Source organism: Hemiscyllium ocellatum, unplaced genomic scaffold (assembly GCF_020745735.1).
Source record: "Hemiscyllium ocellatum isolate sHemOce1 unplaced genomic scaffold, sHemOce1.pat.X.cur. scaffold_1570_pat_ctg1, whole genome shotgun sequence".
NCBI lineage: Eukaryota > Metazoa > Chordata > Chondrichthyes > Orectolobiformes > Hemiscylliidae > Hemiscyllium > Hemiscyllium ocellatum.
The window spans coordinates 78,779-99,631 of record NW_026867813.1 but is presented as its reverse complement, the minus strand read 5'-3'; the positions used below and the strand labels follow the sequence as shown (position 1 = coordinate 99,631).

At 45.5% G+C, this 20,853-nt stretch overlaps 1 long non-coding RNA gene across 2 annotated transcripts; it reads left to right on the top strand.

The window, feature by feature from the left end:
- Positions 1-1,949: 1,949 nt before the first annotated feature.
- Positions 1,950-19,813, top strand: LOC132810182 (uncharacterized). Of its 2 annotated transcripts, none has more exons than XR_009642779.1 (5): positions 1,950-1,987; positions 2,587-2,693; positions 9,098-9,204; positions 11,520-11,610; positions 19,795-19,813. It is a non-coding gene; the product is annotated as an uncharacterized LOC132810182 (long non-coding RNA). The 2 variants fall into 2 exon arrangements; XR_009642778.1 differs by lacking the exon at positions 19,795-19,813 and adding an exon at positions 13,862-13,933.
- The last annotated feature ends 1,040 nt before the right edge of the window (positions 19,814-20,853 follow it).

The window sequence follows — 20,853 nt, the reverse complement described above, 5'->3', positions numbered from 1 at the left end:
TCTCTCAGTGAATGGCTAGAATTTTCTCACCCAAACTTTAGTGGAAGTTAAATGTGGGAGGGGAATGGTTGGGTTACTCTTCGGAGGGTTGTTCTGGCTTGTTGGGCTGAAGGGCCTGTTTCCACACAGTAGGGAATCTATGATTCTATCTCAAATTATTTTAAAAGGAGGGCAGATAGATTTTTGAAATATTGAGCAGTTGAGGCTATGCGGATCAAGCATAAAAGAGGTGTTGAGGTCTGGGTTGCCCAGCCATGATCTGATAGAATGGGGGAACAAGCTGAAAGGGATGAATTGCCTCCTCCTGCTCCGATTCCTTGAGGCTCCATTTCATGTTTTTTTTTGTCTCCAAAGAAGAGCGTAATACAATGTGCTAAAGATTTTAGATGTTGTGAAAATGGGGTGTTTTTGTACTAATTCAGATGGCATTGATTCATCAATCACAGCTATACAGTCATGTGTAGGAAGGCAATTCCCTCCATGAATAAAGGAAATCTACTGCAGAGCTCATGCAAAGGGAATTCTTACCCTCAGTAAACTCTCAACCCATCCTACCTCTTGCAAAAATGCCATCTCGTTTTCCAATTCCTCCACCTCCGACGTATCTGCTCCCAGGAGGACCAGTTCCACCAGAGAACACACCAGATGGCCTCCTTCTTTAGAGACCGCAATTTCCCTTCCCACGTGGTTTAAAATGCCCTCCAACGCATCTCATCCACATTCTGCACCTCCGCCCTCCACACCCCACCCCTCCAACTGTAACAAGGACAGAACGCCCCTGGGGCTCACCTTCCACCCTATAAACCTTCGCATAAACCAAATCATCCACCGACATTTCCGACACCTCCAAAAAGACCCCACCACCAGGGATATATTTCCCTCCACACCCCTTCCCGCCTTCCGCAAAGACCGTTCCCTCCGTGACTACATGGTCAGGTCCACGCCCCCCAACAACCCACCCTCCCGTTCTGGCACTTTCCCCTGCCACCACAGGAACTGTAAAACCTGTGCCCACACCTCCTCCCTCACCTCTATCCAAGGCCCTAAAGGAGCCTTCCACATCCATCAAAATTTTAGCTGCACATCCACTAATTTCATTTATTGTATCCGTTGCTCCCGATGTGGTCTCCGCTACACTGGGGAGACTGGGGCGCCTCCTAGCAGAGTGCTTCAGGGAACATCTCCGGGACACCCCAACCAATCCATCACACTGCCCCGTGGCCCAACATTTCAACTCCCTCTCCCACTCTGCCGAGGACATGGAGGTCCTGGGCCTCCTTCACCGCCGCTCCCTCACCACCAGATGCCTGGAGGAAGAACGCCTCATCTTCCGCCTCAGAACACTTCAACCCCAGGGCATCAATGTGGACTTCAACAGTTTCCTCATTTCCCCTTCCCCCACCTCACCCTAGTTCAAACTTCCAGCTCAGCACTGTCCCCATGACTTGTCCGGACTTGCCCTACCTGCCTGTCTTCTTTCCCACCTATCCACTCCACCCTCTCCTCCCTGACCTGTCACCTCCATCCTCTCCCCACTCACCCATTGGACTCTATGCTACTTTCTCCCCACCCTCCTCTCGCTTATCTCTCCACGCTTCAGGCTCACTGCCTTTATTCCTGATGAAGGGCTTTTTCTCTGCCCTTTGGATGCTGCATGAACTGCTGTGCTCTTCCAGCACCACTGACCCAGAATCTGGGTTCCAGCATCTGCAGTCATTGTTGTTACCTCCCATCACATGACCCAACATCTCAGCACAAGCAGGACACACTGCGCATGCTCCAGCCAACAGTGATCCCGGGTGATTGATGTCAGCACCGGACCAATGAAAGGACGGTGGGCGGAGCTGGAGGACCTTGCGGGAGGTTAGTCCTCCAACCAATCACAGTGAATGAAGGGCGGAGCTAACGTAAACCATGTGATCACCCTCGCGCCTGACTCAGAGTCTCTGTAATGAATGCTCGGGAAGTTATGGAGAGAAAGGAGACGGTAAGGAAAGAAATAAACAGGGAAACGGGACAAAAACTGTGTTGCTATGAGCGGAGAGGTTTTACAAACAAATTGTGCACGTCGGAAAACACAAATTTGAACGTCCCAGTCCCGTGTTTGCAGTAAATGGGGAATTGCTTCAGCGGCTGCAGGCCTGAGTGAGCGCCGCCATCTTTATTCGGGACAACGATTCACTGGACACGTGCGGAGCCGCCATCTTTGTAGGGGGCAAGGTGCAGCCAGGCGCATGTGCAGCCTTTCTCTAGTACAGAGTCATTGTGATGACAGCAGCCAATCCTGCTCTGATTCACCTCTGGGCTCCCTCAGGACCACTTTGTCAATGTCTAGCTTCCTCAGTCTCCAACCATGGGGGTATGTTTGGTTTGTAAATGAGTTTTTCACGGTGGCCCAGCCCCTGACCATGTGCTGCTCTATTATCAGATTACTTTTATCTTGAATATTTTTGACAGTCAAGAATTCTTTTTTCCAATAAGCAAGTGTATTTTCTTCCATTTCTGACTATCAATTCTGCACCATTTTCATTCCCTGTAATTCATTTTGCACTCCCTGAAACATCAACTGTGTTTCTCCTTCCACAGATCCCAGTGATTAATGCCAAAGCCCTGTTGCCTGGGGAGAGGGTGATGTTTGACTTTCTTGTACAGCTGCAGTTTGTGTGGTGAAGGTGCTCCCACAATGTGGTTGGGTAAGAGACATTACAGATTATTCATTACAGCAACAGTGATGATTTGAAGATAATGTCCAAATCAAGAACAGTTTGTAGTTTTATTATCTTGCTTTCACAAAAATATTATTGAGGACTTTAGATATGAGGCCAGAGATGGAGATATTTGGTCAGGTGACCAAAAGCATTGCCAAAAAGTAGGTTTTGAGGGATGTCTTAAAAGTGGAAAACAGACCTGTGAGGTTTTGTCTGCAAATTCCAGAACATGTTGCTTTAGCAACTGTAGAATCTGCCACACAGATGAAGTAATGAATTAACAAATCATTGGGAGTCTCAAAGAAAATGGGTTGTCGAGGTCTCAAAGGATGTGTGGTGAAGGGAGCTAGGGATGATCACAGCCAGGAATTATATGAAGAATAAGTTTTCTAAATTGTTGTTGCTTATGAATAGGAGCCTTTTGATGGATCAACATGTTTGGGAGAAGTGAGCACATGGGTGACAGTTTTCAATTTTTCTTGAGATAACAGAGAGGTTGAATTTGGGAGGCTGGCTAGGAGTGTGTTTGGATAATTAAGTCTGGAGATAACACACGATGGATGAGAGTTTCAGTATATGAGCTGAGATAAAGGTGGAATCAGCTAGAAATAGTGGTGTTGGAGTGGGACTGGGCTGTCACCCTCACCTCACCTCTGGGATTCAGCTGGTTGTCAGGTTGTGAATCAGGCGGTAACACAATTGGGAGCTGAGTGGCCCTGGTGGAGCCTAAAATGAGTGTCACTCAGCTGGCTGTTGCTGAGCAGCTGCTGCTTGGTCGTCCTGCTAATGACTACTTCCATCATTTTACTGCTGATCGAGTTGAACTGATGGAGGGAAATTGCCTGGATTGGATTTGCCCTGTGTTTTTATTTCAACATCCCTGGGCAATGTTCCACATTGTCAGTAGATTCCAGTGCTGGAGCAGTACGTGGCTTGGTGGGTGGCAAGTTCTGGAGCACAAGCTATCAGTATTATTGCCAGAATGTTAGCAGGACACAAAGCCTTTACACTACTTAACCATTTTGTTGATATTATTCAAACTAAATCGAACTGGCTTAAAGCTCACATCTGTGATGTTAGGAACTGATGGAGAATGCTGTCATCTTATCTTTTGCATGGATGTTTGAAACCCCTCCATCAGTAAGGGTGGGGATATCTGTAGTGCTTCCTGCAACTAGTTGTTTAATTGTCCATTACCATTCACAACTGGGTGTGGCAGAACTGCAGAGCCCTGACCCACTGCATTGGATGTAGGATCACTTAGCTCTGTTGCTTGCTCCTGATGCTGTTTGATTATGCAGATAGTCCTGCTTGGTAGCTTCACCAGGTTGGCACTTCATTTTTAGGTATGCCTGGTGCTGCTCATGGCATGCCCTCCTTTCCTGTCCGTTGTGATGGGTGAGAGCGGGATTTACAAACATGTGAGATTACAGATTGTGCTGGAGTACAGTTCTGCTGCTGTTGTTATCCCACAGTGCCTCAGAGAGATCCAGTTTGAGTTCCTACATCTGTCCCATTTAACACGGTGATTGTAGCACTCAACACAAGGGAGGTTTTTCTCAACTTTATGGCGAGGCTTTGTCTCCAAAAGGACTGTGGGATGGTCGCTCTTACCGACACTGTCATGGACAGATGCATTTGCAGCTGGTAGATTCATAACGATAAGATGTAGTACCTTGTTCCCTCACCACCTGCTGCAAACCCCATTTGAACAGTTATGTCCTTGAGGACTGAGACAGCTCAGTCTGAGCTACTCTCTCAGCTACTGAGTTAGACTCACCTTCCCAGAAGTCCTTCGCTCCTACCTCGCACCTCTAATATTCCATGTCTTTTTTTTCACTGGAGAAGGATGTGGAAGCTAGAGAGTTTGGAGAAATGAATAGTGATAACTTGAAAAGTGTCTGTTACAGAGGAGGAGTTTCAGGATGCCTTAAATTGCATCAAGGTGGATAAAGCCTTGGGACCTGATCAGGTGTATTCCAGAAATTTGTGGGAAGCTCGGGAAGTGATTGCTGGGCCCCTCCCTGACATATTGGTATTATCGTTCGTGACAGGTGAGGTGCTGGAAGACGGGTGCCATTCATTTTTTTTTAAATAAAGGTGGTAACAAAAGGCCAAGGAACACGAGAACAGTGAGCCTGAAGTCAGTGGCAGGCAAGTTGTTGGAAGGGATTCTGAGGGACAGGATTTACATGTATTTGGAAAGACAAGGAATGATTAGAGAGTCAGCATGGCTTTGTGCGTGGGAAATTGTCGCTCTAACCTGATTGAGGTTTTTTTTTGAAGAAGTGCTCGGAAGATTGATGAAGACAGACTGTGGACATTGTCTATATGGGCATTGAACAAGGTTCCACAAAGCAGACTGGTTAGCAAGGTTAGATAACATGGAATGCAGGGAGAACTATCTATTTGGATACAAAACAGGCTTGAAGGTAGGAGACAGTGGGTGGTGATGAAGGGTTGCTTTGTGGACTGGAAGTCTCTGAAAAGCAGTGTGCTGCAGGAATGGATATTGGGTCCTTAAATAAATGACTTGGATGTGAATATATGAGGTAGGTTTACAGAAAATACAAAATTGTAGGTGTAGTGGACAGTGAAGAAGGTTAGTTTAGAATACAACAGGATCTTGATCAGATGGGCCATTCGAGTGAGGAATGGCAGATGGAGTTCAATTTAGACAAATGTGAGCTGCTGCATTTTGGTAAGGCAAATCAGGACAGGACTTAATGTATTTAATGGTAAGTTCCTGGGGAGTGTTGCTGAAAAAAGAGGTACATTGTTCCTTGAATGTAGAGTCGCAGGTCGGCAGGTAGTGAAGGTGGTGTTTGGTATGCTTATATTTATTGGTCAATGCATTGAATACAGAAGCTGGGACGTTATATTGTGGCTGGATAGGACATTTGACAATGAGAACCTTTTTCCACGTATGGAGTCAGCTATTACGAGGGGCATAGCTTTAAATTAAGGGGAGGTAGGTATAGGACAGATGTTAGGGGTAGATTCTTTACTCAGCGAGTCGTGAGTTCATGGAATGCCCTGCCAGTAGCAGTGGTGGACTCTCCCTTTTTATGGGCATTTAAACGGGCATTGGATAGGCAAATGGAGGATAGTGGGCTCGTGTAGGTTAGGTGGGCTTGGGTCAGCGCAACATCGAGGGTCAAAGGGCCTGTACTGCGCTGTATTTTTCTGTTCTTTGTTCTATGATAAAGCCATTTCAGGAATTCCGTTTTCAGTTCGAATTTTCCTGTTCTGAGAAGGATGTTGTGAAACTTGAAATGGTTCAGACAAGATTTACAAAGATTTGCTACAGTTGGAGGATTTGGGCTACACAGAGAGGCTAAATAGGCTGGGGTTAATTTTCCTTGAGAATCAAAGACTGAGAGGTGACGTTTGGGAGATTTATAAAATCACGAGGGGCGTGGATATGGTGAACAGCTGGGGTCTTTTTTTCCCCCAGGTTAGGTGAGTCCAAAACAAGACCATGTGGGTTTAAGTTGAGAGGGCAAAGATTTAAAAGGGATCAAAGGGGCAACGTTTTCAAGCTGAGTGTGGTGTGTGAATGGAATGAGCTGCCAGATGAAGTAGTGGAGACTGATACAATTACAACATTTAAAAGGCATCCGATTGGGTACGTGATTAGGAAGGGTTTTGAGGAATTCAGACCAATAGCTGGCAAGTGGGACTCCGTTAGTTTAGGATTCCTAGTTGGCATGGGCGAATTGGTCCATTGTTTCTGAGCTGTACATCTCAGCACAGATAATTCTTGGATCTGAGAAGGTTAAGCAGTGATTTCGACCAGGTGCAAATTTTTTTCTGCGATATTTTAATTTGCAGAGAGAGGGGAATTGTTAACAATGTCACAATATTAGTAACTACTTAAGTTAAATGGAAAATAATGTGAATATGTGACCTATATTTTACTGAGTACATTCTGAGCATCTGGAACAGTCTGAACAGCGGGTGTTCTCAAACAGATTTGCAATTTTACTTTCTACGGAAAGATTGGGAGGCTGTGGGTAAATGCGAGGGGAGTTGGGACGGATTTGCAGCATCTCCAGAGGGAGAGCACACAGCCTCAATGGGCTGAATAGCCCCCAGCCCCTGTGCTCTGTGATACTGCCCCATTCACTGTGAAGTATGAATCTCATCCCAAGGCAGAGAGAGCGAGGAGCCCACCACTCACCTCACAATGGGGGATGGCTTGATTGATGGCAGCTCCAGACCAATGGGAGGAGAGTCTGTGTGGCCCTGCAGCCAATGGGAGTGAATGAGGGGTGTGGCCAGCAAGACGACACCTGTCCATGAGCTGTGTAGGTGCAGTGTCACTGGGTGGGGGTGGGAGAGACAGCAGGGACTGGGACAGAGGCTGTTGGACCTGAATTACAAACTCCCGGTAAATTAAAACCAAAAGAACTGCAGATGCTGTAAATCAGAAACAACAACCAGGAGGGTCTGGAGAAGCTCAGCAGGTCTGGCAGCATCTGTGACGAGAAATCAGAGTTAACGTTTCAGATCCGGTGTCCCTTCCTCACAGCTGATGTTACTGTGAGAACAAATGTTGGTTTATATGCAGAAGGTAGAGTTTGGGGAGGATGTAAGGAGTAAAGGATAGGTAGGGATAGAGCGAGAAGAACGGTTGGATAAAGGAGTAGATAACGATCTGGCTGGGGAGGGTGACTAGCTGTTAATGGAGACTTAGTGGCAAACCATAGGTAGTGTGTAATGGCAGGCTGTGAGAACAAGGCCTAGTGTGTGGGGTAGGGGGCTAGGACATGGGGTTGTTAAGCTGTGGTTAACCACTCACTGTCTCCGTTGTAAGCTGTTCCCCACATACATCACTCCACGATTGGAGCTGAAGATGGGCGGCACAGTGGTTAGCACTGTTATATCACAGCGCCAGAGACCTGCGTTCAATTCCCACTTCAGGCAACTGTCTGTGTGGAGTTTGCACATTCTCCCCGTGTCTGTGTGGGTTTCATCCGGGTGCTCCGGTTTCCTCCCACAGTCCAAAAGTGTGCAGATTAGGTGAATTGGCCATGCTAAATTGCCCGTAGTGTTAGATGTAGGGGATTGGGTCTGGGTGGGTTGCTCATTAGAGGGTTGGTGTGGGCTTGTTGGGCCAAAGGGCCTGTTTCCACACTGTAAGTAATCTAATCTAAAAAAAACTCTTGAATATCTTTCCTAACCCCCTCTGTCCTCCTTAAATATGTATCTTAAAGTTGTTCTCTTTAATCAATGTTTCCAACATTCGTGAAACTCTTTAGGAGAATTGTCAGTGTGAAAGGCTCCATAAAATGCAGGTAGTTGTTGTTAATGTCTGACATCAGGAGAAACAGGAATGAACCCTCACTCTTATACCTCTTATAAGAAGATGGGGATGGGACTGGAAGACCAGGCAGTGCCTGTCGGTCCTCCAACCAATCGGAGTGAATGAGGGGCGTGGCTATAAGCAACCACGTGATCAGCTTCACTGGCAGCACAGTGTGTGTTGTGACCAAGGCATTGGGAATGTGTGAAGGTGCAGGGCAGGGTTAAGGAAAGACACATTGACCAGGAAGAGAAGGAAATTTTAATGGAACGTGCTGAGACGTTTTACAGAACTTAGTGCACATCAGAAAACACAAATCTGAAATTCCCAGGACCGTGTTTGTGGCAAACGGGAAAATGCTTCAAATGGTGAATGGTGCGAGTGAGCGCCGCCACCTTTATTGGGGGCAGTGGTTCATGGGACATGTGTGTGGCAGCCAACTTTGTGAGGGGCAAGCTGCAGGGGGACACATGCACAGCTTTGCCTGGCAGGGAGTGATAGGGCAGGGTTCAGAGTGTCAGAGTCAGGGTGTTTTCAATGTCAGAGTGTGATGCTGGAAAAGCACAGCAGGTCAGCAGCAGCCAATCGGTGGGAAGGAAGATGGACAAGAACGTGGTGCAGAGTTGGAAGGCTGGATCTGGGATAAGATGGGGGGGAGTGGAAATGAGGAAACTGGTGAAATCCACATTGATCCCATGTGGTTGGAGGATCCGAACACAGAAGATGAGGCATTCTTCCTCCAGGCATCAGATGCCTGGGATTTGGCGGTGGAGGTGGCCCAGGACCTGCATGTCCTTGGTGGAGCGGGAAGGGGAGTTAAAGTGTTGGGAAAGAGGGTGTTTTACTGTTCCTTTCACACACCTTTTGTAAGTTAACTTTCCTCTGTTGCCCAACCCCTGACAACGTGCTGCTCTCTAAACGGACTGAATTTTCCACAATCACTTTGCCAGTGAATAATTCCTTTTTACAACAAAAGACTGCATTTTCCTTCCATTTCTGACCATCAAATTCTGCAACATTTTCATTCCCTGTAATGCATTTAGCACTCCCTGAAATATCAACTGTGTTTCTCCTTCCACAGATCCCAGTGATTAATGCCAAAGCCCCATTGCCTGGGGAGAGGGTGATGTTTGACTTCCTTGTACAGCTGCAGTTTGTGTGGTGAAGGTGCTCCCACAATGTGGTTGGGTAAGAGATGTTACAGATTATTCACTCAGCGACAGAGAAAAGTTGCAAATGTATGTGCAAATCAACAACAGTTCGTATTTTTATCATTTTTATAATTTCACAGAAATACTATTGATAATTTCTGACATTAGGCAACAGATGGGTATATTAGGTCAGGTGATCAAAAGAATTGCCAAATAAGCAGGTTTTCAGGAATACCTTAAAGGAGAAAAACAGATATGAAAGGGTTAGGATAGGAATTCCAGACCGTGTTGCCTTGGCAACAGTAGAAACAGCCAATCCGGTGAAGCAATGAATAAACACATCGTTGGGAGTCTGACAGAAAATGAGTTGTCGAGATCTCACAGGTTGTGTGGTGCAGGGAGACAGGGATGTTCACAGCCAGGAATTACATTGAGTGAGAATTTGAAGTTGCTTATAAACGGGAGCCTTTTGTTGGATCAACAAGTTATAGAGCAAGCAAACACTTGGGCAGTAGAGTTTAAGATATTCTTGAGATTATATGTAAGTTGAATGTGGGAGGCTGGCCAGGAGTGTGTTTGGATAATGAAGTCTGGAGATAACACAGGGATGGACAAGTATTTCAGTAAATGAGCTGAGACTAGGGTGGGGTTGGGTTATCTCACGAATGGAGAAATAGAATGAAGAGTCAGGCTCCTCCTCCTCATCATCATCACTCCCCTCACCAATTCACAGATATTGTTCCTTGTTCTGTCTGTCTTTTCTAGTTATGTCCTGCTCACCCATTCTGCTACTAACTAATATTTGACTTCAAGGTTGTTGGAAAATCCTTCTCCATCTCCACTCTCCCTTTCCTTTCTGAATTCCTTGTATTTGGTGTAACTCAAAGATCTATCCTTGGTCCCTCCAGTTTCTCACCTACATACTGCCAGGAGGTGACATCGTCCAAAACCACTGTTAGGTTTCACATGTACACTGACCATGTCCAGCTCTACCTCCCCATCATCCCTCTCCATTGCTCCACTGTTATTCTGTTATCAAACTGTTTGCCACACTCCCACTACTCGATTAGCTGCAATTTCCTCCAATGAAACATTGCAATGGTTCAACCCATTGCCTTCAGTTGCTATTACAAATTCCTTTCCCTTACTGCAGAGCCCCCTCTCTCACTGGGAACTGAGGCAAAACTACACTCTTCACAATATTGCTCTGCTATTCTGACCCCAAGGTGACCTTCTGCTCAGACATCTACACAATCACAAGCACCAGGAATTCCAATCTGTAAAATTTTGCTTGTCTCCCCCTCGCCCGTAGGAAGCCTATATGTTTGAAAGAGTTCACTTCTCATTCTTCCCAAATCGAGTGAGTAGAGTCCCGACTTCTTCAGCCTTTTCTTCAAAGAGAATCCCTTCAAACCAAGGATCATCCCAGTCAACCTTCTCTGAATGCCTCCGATGAAGTGATGTATTACCTTAAATAAAGGAACCAAAACTTCTCTCATTACTCCAGATGTGGTCTCACTCACACTGCATAAAGTTGCTCTCAGGTATATACTTTAAACTCTTATACTGCAAATCCCTTGAAATCAGGAGCAATATTCCATTCCCCTTCCTGATGACATGGTGTAACTTTGTGCTAACTTGCTTTGTTTCCTGCACATTTACCTCTTGGTCCCTTTGTGGTGCAGCTTTCTACAGTTTCCCCCAATTAAATAGTCCTCTGTTCTTTTTATTATCTCCTCCAAAATGAACAACTTCACATTTTCCCAAGTGATACTCCATTTGCCAACTTGTTGCCCACTTCTCCAATGAATCCCTCTGTGTAAACTGTTTATAATCCTTTTGGAACTTTACTGTTATGCCTTTCCGAGGAGATTTTCCCCATCATTCTTCTAAACTTTTCCTGGGAACACTGGGCAGTGGGAAGCATACATAGTTGCTGTCTTTTAAGGGATACTCTATGGAATGACTGGGAGGAGCTTACTGCCTATCTGGTCAGAATGGTGACAACTTGCCCCTGAAGCTGCATGAGCCTTTCACCCCCCCCCCGCCCCCCGCCATGTGTTATTGATGAGGCACAGCGGCAGCACAGAAGGAAAGAAGAAGCAGCAAATCCTGCTCTCCACATCTCACTAACACTTGGAACATTCTCTCCCATGTGTCAAAGATCTGCCCTGTTCAGTCACATGAAGTCCCAAGATGGAAACTGATAGAAACCCACATACATTTCCCCCTGAACTGACTGCTGACCTCCACAAGGGGTAATGTGTCCAGTCATCCTGGGCCAGGAGGAGGGGATGGTGCGGGTTTCTAACCTGATCTGACAGTGACGGATTTTATAAACTTGTATTACAGGTGGACATTCAGATGGTAACCTCAGTATTTGTAACACCAAACTCTGACAGAATTACTCAATTCATCAGGACCTGGATATTTGCATTTAGTTGTGAGTATTGTGTTCCAGCTCATTCCTATTTGATGCATAAAAGTTCTCCTTTCAATCAAACCATCCTGTCAATAGATCTCCCCCAAGTCTTTCATATATGTCTTGTCAACAGTTTATGATGAGCTGATGAGTGTAAGGTTGATTATTCTAATGTATAATTTCTGTAAACCCCTCTGTCACAGGGCAGCCACAATTTCCTCTGCTACAAGGAGAACAACCTCAGTTTCCCCAAACCCCTGATTCCCCAATGTCTGTTTGCTCTCTCTAAGGTACACATCAGGATTGTGTTGGAACATTCTCCACTTGCCTGCATCAGTGCAGCCCCCAACAATATTAAAGAAAGTGAACATCCTCCAGGACAAAGCACTGTGCCTGAGTGGTGTCCCATCCACCACCTTCAGCATTCCCTCTCCCCACCCCCGGGGTACAGTGGCATCACTGTGTAAAAGGGAAAGGCAGCATTGTCCTCCCAGACCATAGGGCTGCTCTCTCATTAGGGAGAAATGTCTGGTGGTGGGTTTAACCTGAAGGTTACCCAGCCCAGGCAAGGGGAGAGGTTAGAAAGGAGAGTCCATCTATTGTAGATGGATATTCTTGATCTGTACCATTAACACCCATGTTCCTGCAACTAAAATCCCCCATGCCTTGAACCATCCTGGTAAATCTCCTGTGCCCCCTCTCAGGGATCCTGCCATCCTTCCCAATGTGTGGGCGATCTCTGGTTTGCACAGACCCAGCTGCTCTGTGTTCCTGTGGGTAATGTCATTATAGAACAACAGTTGCACTAAACCTCACTGTCTGTAAGGGTGGGAGACACAAATCCCAAAAACATTTAAGATGTATTTAGTGTGCACTTGTGATGCCATGATAGAGGAGACTTTTCCACAAGTACTGGAAAATAGATCAGGATAGTTCGATGGTAGTTTCCTTTCTCACAGATGGATCACCAGAGTATTTTTCTGTTCTGTATACAGCTGAGATGTTTATGACAGGAATATGACAGGCTCCATTGGACATCAGGTCAGAAAAGGTGATACTAGAATAGATGACACATGGTTGGTCGATGTTTTTGGGAGGTAAGTGAGACGGAGAGTTTTAAGATGAAATTCAGAAGCTCAGCTCAGGAATCAGAAAGGGCCATCATCAAGTGAGAAATAAAAATTGGGTGTCCTGGAGGCTGGAAATAAAGAAAGGCACATATCGCAAAGTTTTCAGAGAGGGGAGGGGATTAGAGATAGGGAGCATAATAAATCTGGAGGGCATGAAAGTTGGAAAGTATTCTGAGGATGGAGGATGTTACAAAGATAGATATTTATGATAGAAATTTTTGGGGTTTGAGGCTGGAGAGGAATTATTGAGATATGGAAGAGTTGTAAGGCTGGATGAGGTGGCATTGACAGGGAGAGTTCCGAGCACACAGGAATTTACAGAGGTAGGAGCGTAAGAGTCATAAAGTTATACAGCACTGACACAGACCCTGTGGTCCAACCAGTCCGTGTTGACCATAATTTTGATCTGAACTAATCGCATTTGCCTTCACTTGGTCCAAATCCATCCTAGCATTCCCGATCGATATACGGGTCCAAATGTTTTTTCCTCTTTAGAATCCCATTCCCCTACCCTTTTTACTCTACATATACCCCTGACTAATTCACTAAACCCAATCATCCCTGAACACGATGGGCAATTTAGCACGGCCAGTTCACCTACCCTGTATATCTGTGGCTTGTGGGAAGAAATGGGAGCACCTGGAGGAACACACGCTGACATGGGGAGGAATATCCAAACTCCACATGGACAGCCACCCAATGCAGGAATTGAACCTGTGTCCCTGGTGCTGTGAGGCAGCCCTGCTAGCCATTGAGCCACTGTGCTACCCTGAAATTGTAATTGTACTCACAGCTTCCACATCCTCTGCAAGTATATTCCACACGTGAACCACTCTCTATGCAAAAACAAAAAAATAAAATCCCAAACGTCGTTTTAAAGCTTTCCTCCTCTCACTTTAAAATGTATATGCCCAGTCTTGAATCGCACCCCTCCTGGAAAGGGCACCTGTTGTTCACATTACTGATAGTCTTCAGCATTTTCTAAATCTCTAATAAGGTCACCCCTCAGCCTCCTACGCTCCAGTGAAAGAAGTCCCAGCCTATCCAGACTCTGCTTAAAATTCAAATCATCCATTCCCATTAACCTACTGGTAAAACTCTTCTGAACCCGCTCCAGTTTAATAATATCCTTCCCATGACAGCACAACCAGAACTGGGCACAGTATTCCAGAAGAGGCCTCCCCAACATCCTGTACAACCTCAACATCCCGTCCCAACTCCTATACTCTGAGGTCTGAGCAATGAAGATAAATGTGCTAAACACCTTTTTAACCACCCTGTCTACATGTGACACATACTTCAAAAATCTGAACACCGAGGTCTCTTTGTTCTATATCACTTCTCATGGCCTGACTTTTAATGAGTGTATATCCTGCCTTTTTTTTAATCAAGATGTAATATTTTGCATTTATACCGATCCAAAACATCCTTCGAGTATAAAGGCAGTAGGAGTATACTGAAGAGGGAAATCAGGAGGGCAAAAAGGGGACAGGATACAGCTTTGGCGAATGGGGTTAAGGATGGAGTTGGAGGGAGAGAGACAAAACCAGTATTTGGCATCATTGTTTACTGTGGAGAAGGACATGGGAGTTATGGAATGTCGGGAAATAGATGGTGACATCTTGAAAAATGTCCATATTACACAGAAGGTGGTACTGGATACCTTGAAACGCATAAAGGTGGATAAATCCCCAGGATCTGATCAGGTGTACCCTAAAATTCTGTAGGAAGCCAGGGACGAGATTGCTGAGCCCCTTGCTGAGATTTTTGTATTATTGATAGTCACAGCTGAGGAGCCAGGAGACTGGGGGTTGGTTAATGTGGTGCTACTGTTTAAGGAAGGCGGTTTGGACAATCCCGGGAACTACAGACGCGTGACCCTGACGTCGGTGCTAGACAAGTTGTTAGAGGGTACCCTGAGGGACAGGATTTACATGTATTTAGAAAAGCAAGGACAGATCAAGATTGATGAAATTGATGTGCTGGAAATTGTGGAAAACATTAAGCTTGATAAGTCCCCATGGCCAGACCAGATTTATCCTCGGCTGCTCCAGGAAGCGAGAAAGGAGGTTGCTAAGCTGCTGGCGAGGATATTTGCCTCCTCACTCTACAGGAGTCGTCCCGGAGAATTAGAAGGAGGCGAATGTTGTTCCTCTTTTCAAGAAGGGAAATAGGGAAATCGGTGGCAATTACAGACCAGTCCGTCTTACATCTGTTGTCAGCAAAGTTGTGGAAATAATTCTGAGGGATAGAATTTATGACAATTTGTCAAAGCATAGTGTGATTATTGAGTTCTTTGAGGACGTGTCAAGACAGGTCAACGACTGCAGAACAGTGGATCTGTTATAAATGGATTTCAGCAAGGCTTTTGTTCGGTTTCCCAATGGTAGGCTTATCCATAAAGTCAGGAAGTATGGGACACAGGGAGATTTGGGTATCCGGATTCAGAATTGGCTGGCTGACAGAAGGCAGAGAGTGGTTGTAGATGGAAAGTATTCTGTCTGGAGGACAGTGTTGAGTGGGGTCCCGCAGAGCTCCGTTCTTGGGTGTCTGTAGGATTTATAAATGACTTGGATGAGGAGGTTGATGGTTAGCTTAGTAAATTTGCCGATGACACAAAGATTGGAAGTGTCGCCGATAATATAGAGGGCTACTGCAGGCTGCAGCGTAACATAGACAGAATGCAGAGCTGGGCTGAGAAATGGCTGGATAAATGCGAACTTGAATGCTGAGTATAGGATTAAAGACAGGATTCTTGGCAGTGTGGAGGAACAGAGGGATCTGGGTGTGCAAGTACATAAATCCCTCAAAGTTGCCAACCAAGTGGATAGGGTTGTTAACAAAGCAAATGTTTTTTTTGGCTTTCATTAACAGGGAGATAGAGTTTAAGAGCCGTGAGGTTTTGCTACAGCTCTACAAGTCCCAGGTGAGACCACACTTGGAAGTTTGTGTCCAGTCCTGGTCTCAATACTACAGGAAATGTACAGAGGCTTTGGAGAGGGTGCAAACAAGGTTTACCGGCATGCTTCCTGGACTGGAAGGCTTCCTGTATGAAGAAAGTTTGAATAAGCTCGGACTTTTCTCTCTGGAGAAAAAGAGGAAGAGAGGAGACCTGAGAGGTGTACAGAGACTTTTCCCCAGGGCAGGATTAACTTGTTTGAGAAGTCATACTATGAAGATATTAGGAGGAAGGTATAAAGGACGCGTCCGAAGTAAGTTTTTTGCAGAGTTGTGAATGCTTGGAATGCGTTACCAGTGGTGGTGGTGGAAGCGAAATCATTGGGGACATTTATGCGACTGCAGGACGTGCACATAGATAGCAGTGAGTTGAGGGGTGTGTAGGTTAAGTTACTATGTTTTACATTAGGATTAAATCTCGGTATAACATCGTGGACGTAAGGGCCTGTTCTGTGCTGTACTTGTCTATGTTCTATGATTTGGGAGAGTCGGCATGGCTTTGTGTGTGGGAAATCATGTGTCTCGTACTTGATTGAGCTGTTTTTGAAGAATTAACTCAGAGGATTGATGAGGGCAGAGTGGTAGATGTGATCTCTATGGACTTCAGTAAGGCGTTTGGTAAGGTTCCCCATGGGAGACTGGTTAGCAAGATGAGATCTCACAGAATACCGGGAGAACTAGCCATTTGGATACAGAACTGGCTCAAAGTTAGAAGATAGAGGGTGGTGGAGGTAGATTGTTTTTTGGACTGGAGGCCTGTGATCAGTGTAGTGCCACAAGGATCGGTGCTGGGCCCTCTGCTTTTTGTCATTTATATCAATGATTTGGATGTGAACATATGAGATATAGTTAGTAAGTTAGCATTTGAAACTAAAATTGAATGCATAGCAGACAATGGAGTATGTTACCTCGGATTACAATGGGATCTTGATCAGATGGGCAAATGGGCTGAGGAGTGGCAGATGGAGTTTAATTTAGATAAATGTGAGGTGCTGCATTTTGGAAAAGCAAAGCTTAGCAGGACTGATACACATAATGGTCAGGTCCTGGGGAGTGTTGCTGAACAAAGAGACCTTGCAGTGCACATTCATAATTCCTCGAAAGTAGAGGTGCAGGTAGATAGTGCACTTGAAGAAGTGTTGAGATGGACACACCAAGCACTACTGATGCTGCCTGGCCTGAACACAATGACCAGGATGGATAAGATGTGGGCATTGCTGGAAGTCAGAGTGTACACAATGTGGACCTGGGGAAGTGCAGCAGGTCAGGCAGTATCAGAGGAGCAGGAAAGTTGATGTTTTGGGTCGGGACTCTATGTCAGTCCTGATGAATAGTCCTGACCCAGAACGTCTGCTTTCCATCCCCATTGTATTCATGCTGGTCATCAAGCACCTATTTATTCTGGTCCCACGTTCTGGCACTCAGCATGTAATCGATATTGTAATGCTTGGTGTGATCATCTCAACACTACTTCCAGGCTGCAATGTTTCCTGCATCTGTCACCATTTCAGACGCTGCCTGACCCGCTGAGGATCTCCAGCAGGTTTTGTTTTTATTGTGAATTTCCACCATTTTGCTGAGGCACTTCGAGTCAGAGAGTTATCCAGCACGGAAACAGGCCCTTCAGTCCAACTCGTCCATGTCGACCAGATATCCTAACCAGATCCAGCTCCATTTGGGAGCGTTGGCCTATATCACACATGAACACTTTCTATTCATGTACCCCTCCAGACACCTTTTAAATTTAATTTGACCTGCGTTCATCATTCCTATAGCATCTCATTCCATATGCTCACCAACCTCTGAGTGAACCGTTTGGCCCTCAGGTCCATTTGAAACCTTTCCCCTCTCACCTAAAACCCAACGCCCTGCAGTTTTGAACTCCCCGACACTGGGTGGAAACAAAGACCTTGGCTATTCACCCTGTCTGTGCTTCTCCGTAAGGTAACCCATCAGTCTCTGACGCTCTGGGGAAAAGCCCCAGCTTATTCAGCCTTTCCCTTTAACTCCACAGTTCTAACAATAGCCTTGCAGATATTTTCTGAAACTCTCCTCATGTTTTGTAAAACAGAGTCACAGAGATGTACAGAATGGAAACAAACCCTCTGCCCTTATCGTCCATGCCAACCAGCTCATTTATGCATGTAGCAAGCAAGTTGTCCCTACGGTCCCCTTGAAGTCTTTCCCCTCTCACTTTAAACCTATGCCCTCTGCTTTTGGACTCCCCTATCCTGGGAATAAAGAAACTGACTAGTCACCATGTTGTTGCTCCTCACAACTATATAAAGTTGTATAAAGCCATCCCACAGCATCTCCTGCTCCAGGGAAAATAGTCTCAGCCCCTCCCTATGGTTCACATGTTCCAATACTGGGAACACCCTTGTAAATCTTTGCTGAACTTGTTCAGGTTTCCCAACATCTTTCCTGTAGCAGGGAGACCAGAATGGAAAGCAGTCTGGGGATTCCAAAAGTGGCCGAGCTAATATACTGTACAACCGAACCATGATCTCCCAACTCCTATACTCAATGCACTGCCCAATAACAGCTAGCATACCAAACACTACCTTCACCGACCTGTCTACCTTCAACCCCACTTTCAAGGCATTATCAACCCACTCTGCACAGTGCTTTTGTTCTGGTACACTTCCCAGGAACTTGTTATTATGAGGTTGAGTCCTATTGTTGTAACATTTTTTTCCAAAATCAGGGAGATTAGAATTGAATGTAGTATTCTAAAGCTGGCCTCACCAATGCCCAGTACAGTCACAACTGTAGCTAATTCCTATACACAGTGACCAAAGCCCTACAGTGTGGAAGCAGGCCATTCGGCCCATGAGACTATGCCAACCATCTGAACTTGTGTATTTCCCCTATCCATGCCTCTCATGATTTTGCAAATCTCGATTTTGCAAGCCTCTGACGCTCCAGGGAACACAGCCTATTCAACTTCTCCTGGTAGCTCAAATCCTCCAGTCCTGGGAACATCCTTGAAATTCTTTTCTGACCCCTTTCAAGTTTCCCAATATTGTTTTGATAGGAAGGCAACCAGAATTGTATGGATTATTCCAACAGTGGCCTAAGCAATGTCCCGTGCAGCCGCAATATGATCTCCTAACTCCTGTACTCAATGCTTTGACCAATAAAGGAAATCATACCAAATGCTGCCTTCACTATTCTATCTACCTGCGACTCCACTTTCAAGAAGCGATGAATCTGCCCTCCGAGGTGTCTTTGTTCAGCAATGCTCCCGAGGACCTTATCATTAAGTGGATAAGTCCCTACTGTAGCACCTCACATTTTTCTAAATTAAACTCCATCTGCCACTCCTCAGCCCATCCGCCCATCTGATCAAGTTCCCATTGTACTCTGAGGTAATCTTTTTCACTGTCTATTACACCTCCAATGTTGGTGTGATCTGCAAACTTACTAACCATACCTCCTATGTTAGCATTCCAGTCATTTATATAAATGACGAAAAGTAGTGGATCAAACAACGATCGTTGTGACACTCCACTGGTCACAGGCCTCAAGTCTGCAAAGCAGCCCTCCACCACTCTGTCTTCTACCTTTTGAGTCAGTTCTGTATCCAAATGGATGGTTTCCTCTGTATTCCATGAGATCTAACCTTGCTAACCAGTCTCCCATGAGGAGCCTTGCGGAACACCTTACTGAAGTCCACGTAGATCATGTCCATCGCTCTGCCCTCATCAATCCTTTGTTACTTCTTCAAAAGACATTCTTCCCTTTGGAAAACGTAACAGTTACAGCCCCAGAATAATCGGCCCACCATGTCTGTGTGGATCATGATGCCATTCCAAACTAATTCCATCTGCCTGTACATGATCCATATCCCTGCCACCCCATGCCTGCTTATGTCTGCCCAAACGCCTCAAAAACGTTGTGATTGTTTCTGCTTTTACCATCTCCCAGGAGAGTACATTCTAGTCACTGACCACCTTCTGCTTAAGAAACTTGTCTGACATAACTCCCTTTAAACCTGCACAGATATTGTTGGAAATGCCCAGCAGGTCATGCAGCATCTGTGAAGAAAAATGAGTTAATATTTCGGGACTGGTCCCCCTTCCTCAGATACGGTAACTCTAATTTCTCTTCCCAGATGCTGCTGGACCTGCCGAGCGTTTTCAGAAACTTCTGTTTCCCTTCCTGATTTACAGCATCTGCAGTTGTTTTGGTTTTCATTTTCTTTAAACTGCCTCCTCTCCTCTTAAATGTCTGGCTCTAGAATTTGTCACTTCCACCTTGGAGAAAAGATTCACATTATTCATTCTGTCTGTGCCTCTCGGGTTACCCCGCAGCTACTGACTTGCCAAAGACAAAAGTTTTTCCAGCCTCTCCCAATCCAGACAACATCCTGGTAAACCTGTTTTCACCCTCTCCAAAGCCTCCAAATCCCCTTGAAGTCTTTCCCCTCTCATGTTAAACCTATGCTGTCTACTTTTAGATTCCCATACCCTGGGGTAAAAAAGAAACCATGACTAGTCACCCTATCGTTGCTCCTCATAATTTTATAAAATTCTACAATGCCACCTCAAGCGTCCAGTGATCCAGGGAAAATAGCCTCAGCCTATTCAGCCTCTCCCGATGGTTCTAATGTTCCAATCCTGGCAAGACCATTGTAAATCTTTTCTGAATTCTTTCAAGTTTCCCAATATCCATCCTATAGCAGGGAGACTGGAATTGAAAGCAGTATGAAAATTCCAAAAGTGGCCGAGCCAATAAACTGTACAACCGAAACATGATCTCCCAACACCTATACTCAAAGCCCTGCCCAGTAACAGCTAGCATACCGCACACCACCTTCACTGACCCTTCTACCTTCAACTACACTTTCAAGGAACTATCAACCCACACTGCACGGTCTGTTTATTCGTCAACATTTCCCAGGAACTTGTCAGTGAGGTTGAGTTTATTGTGGTAACATCTTTCTGAAATCAGGGAGACTAGAATTGAATATAGTATTCTAAAATTGTCCTCACCCATGCCCTATACAGCCACAACATGACCTCCTAACTTCTATACTCAGTGACAGAATCCCTACAGTGTGAAAACAGGCCATTCGGCCCATGAGACCATACCAATCAACGGAACAGCATCCCACCCTAACTCTGTAACCTCTCATTTCCCACAGCGAATCCACCTTACCTGCAAGTCTTTG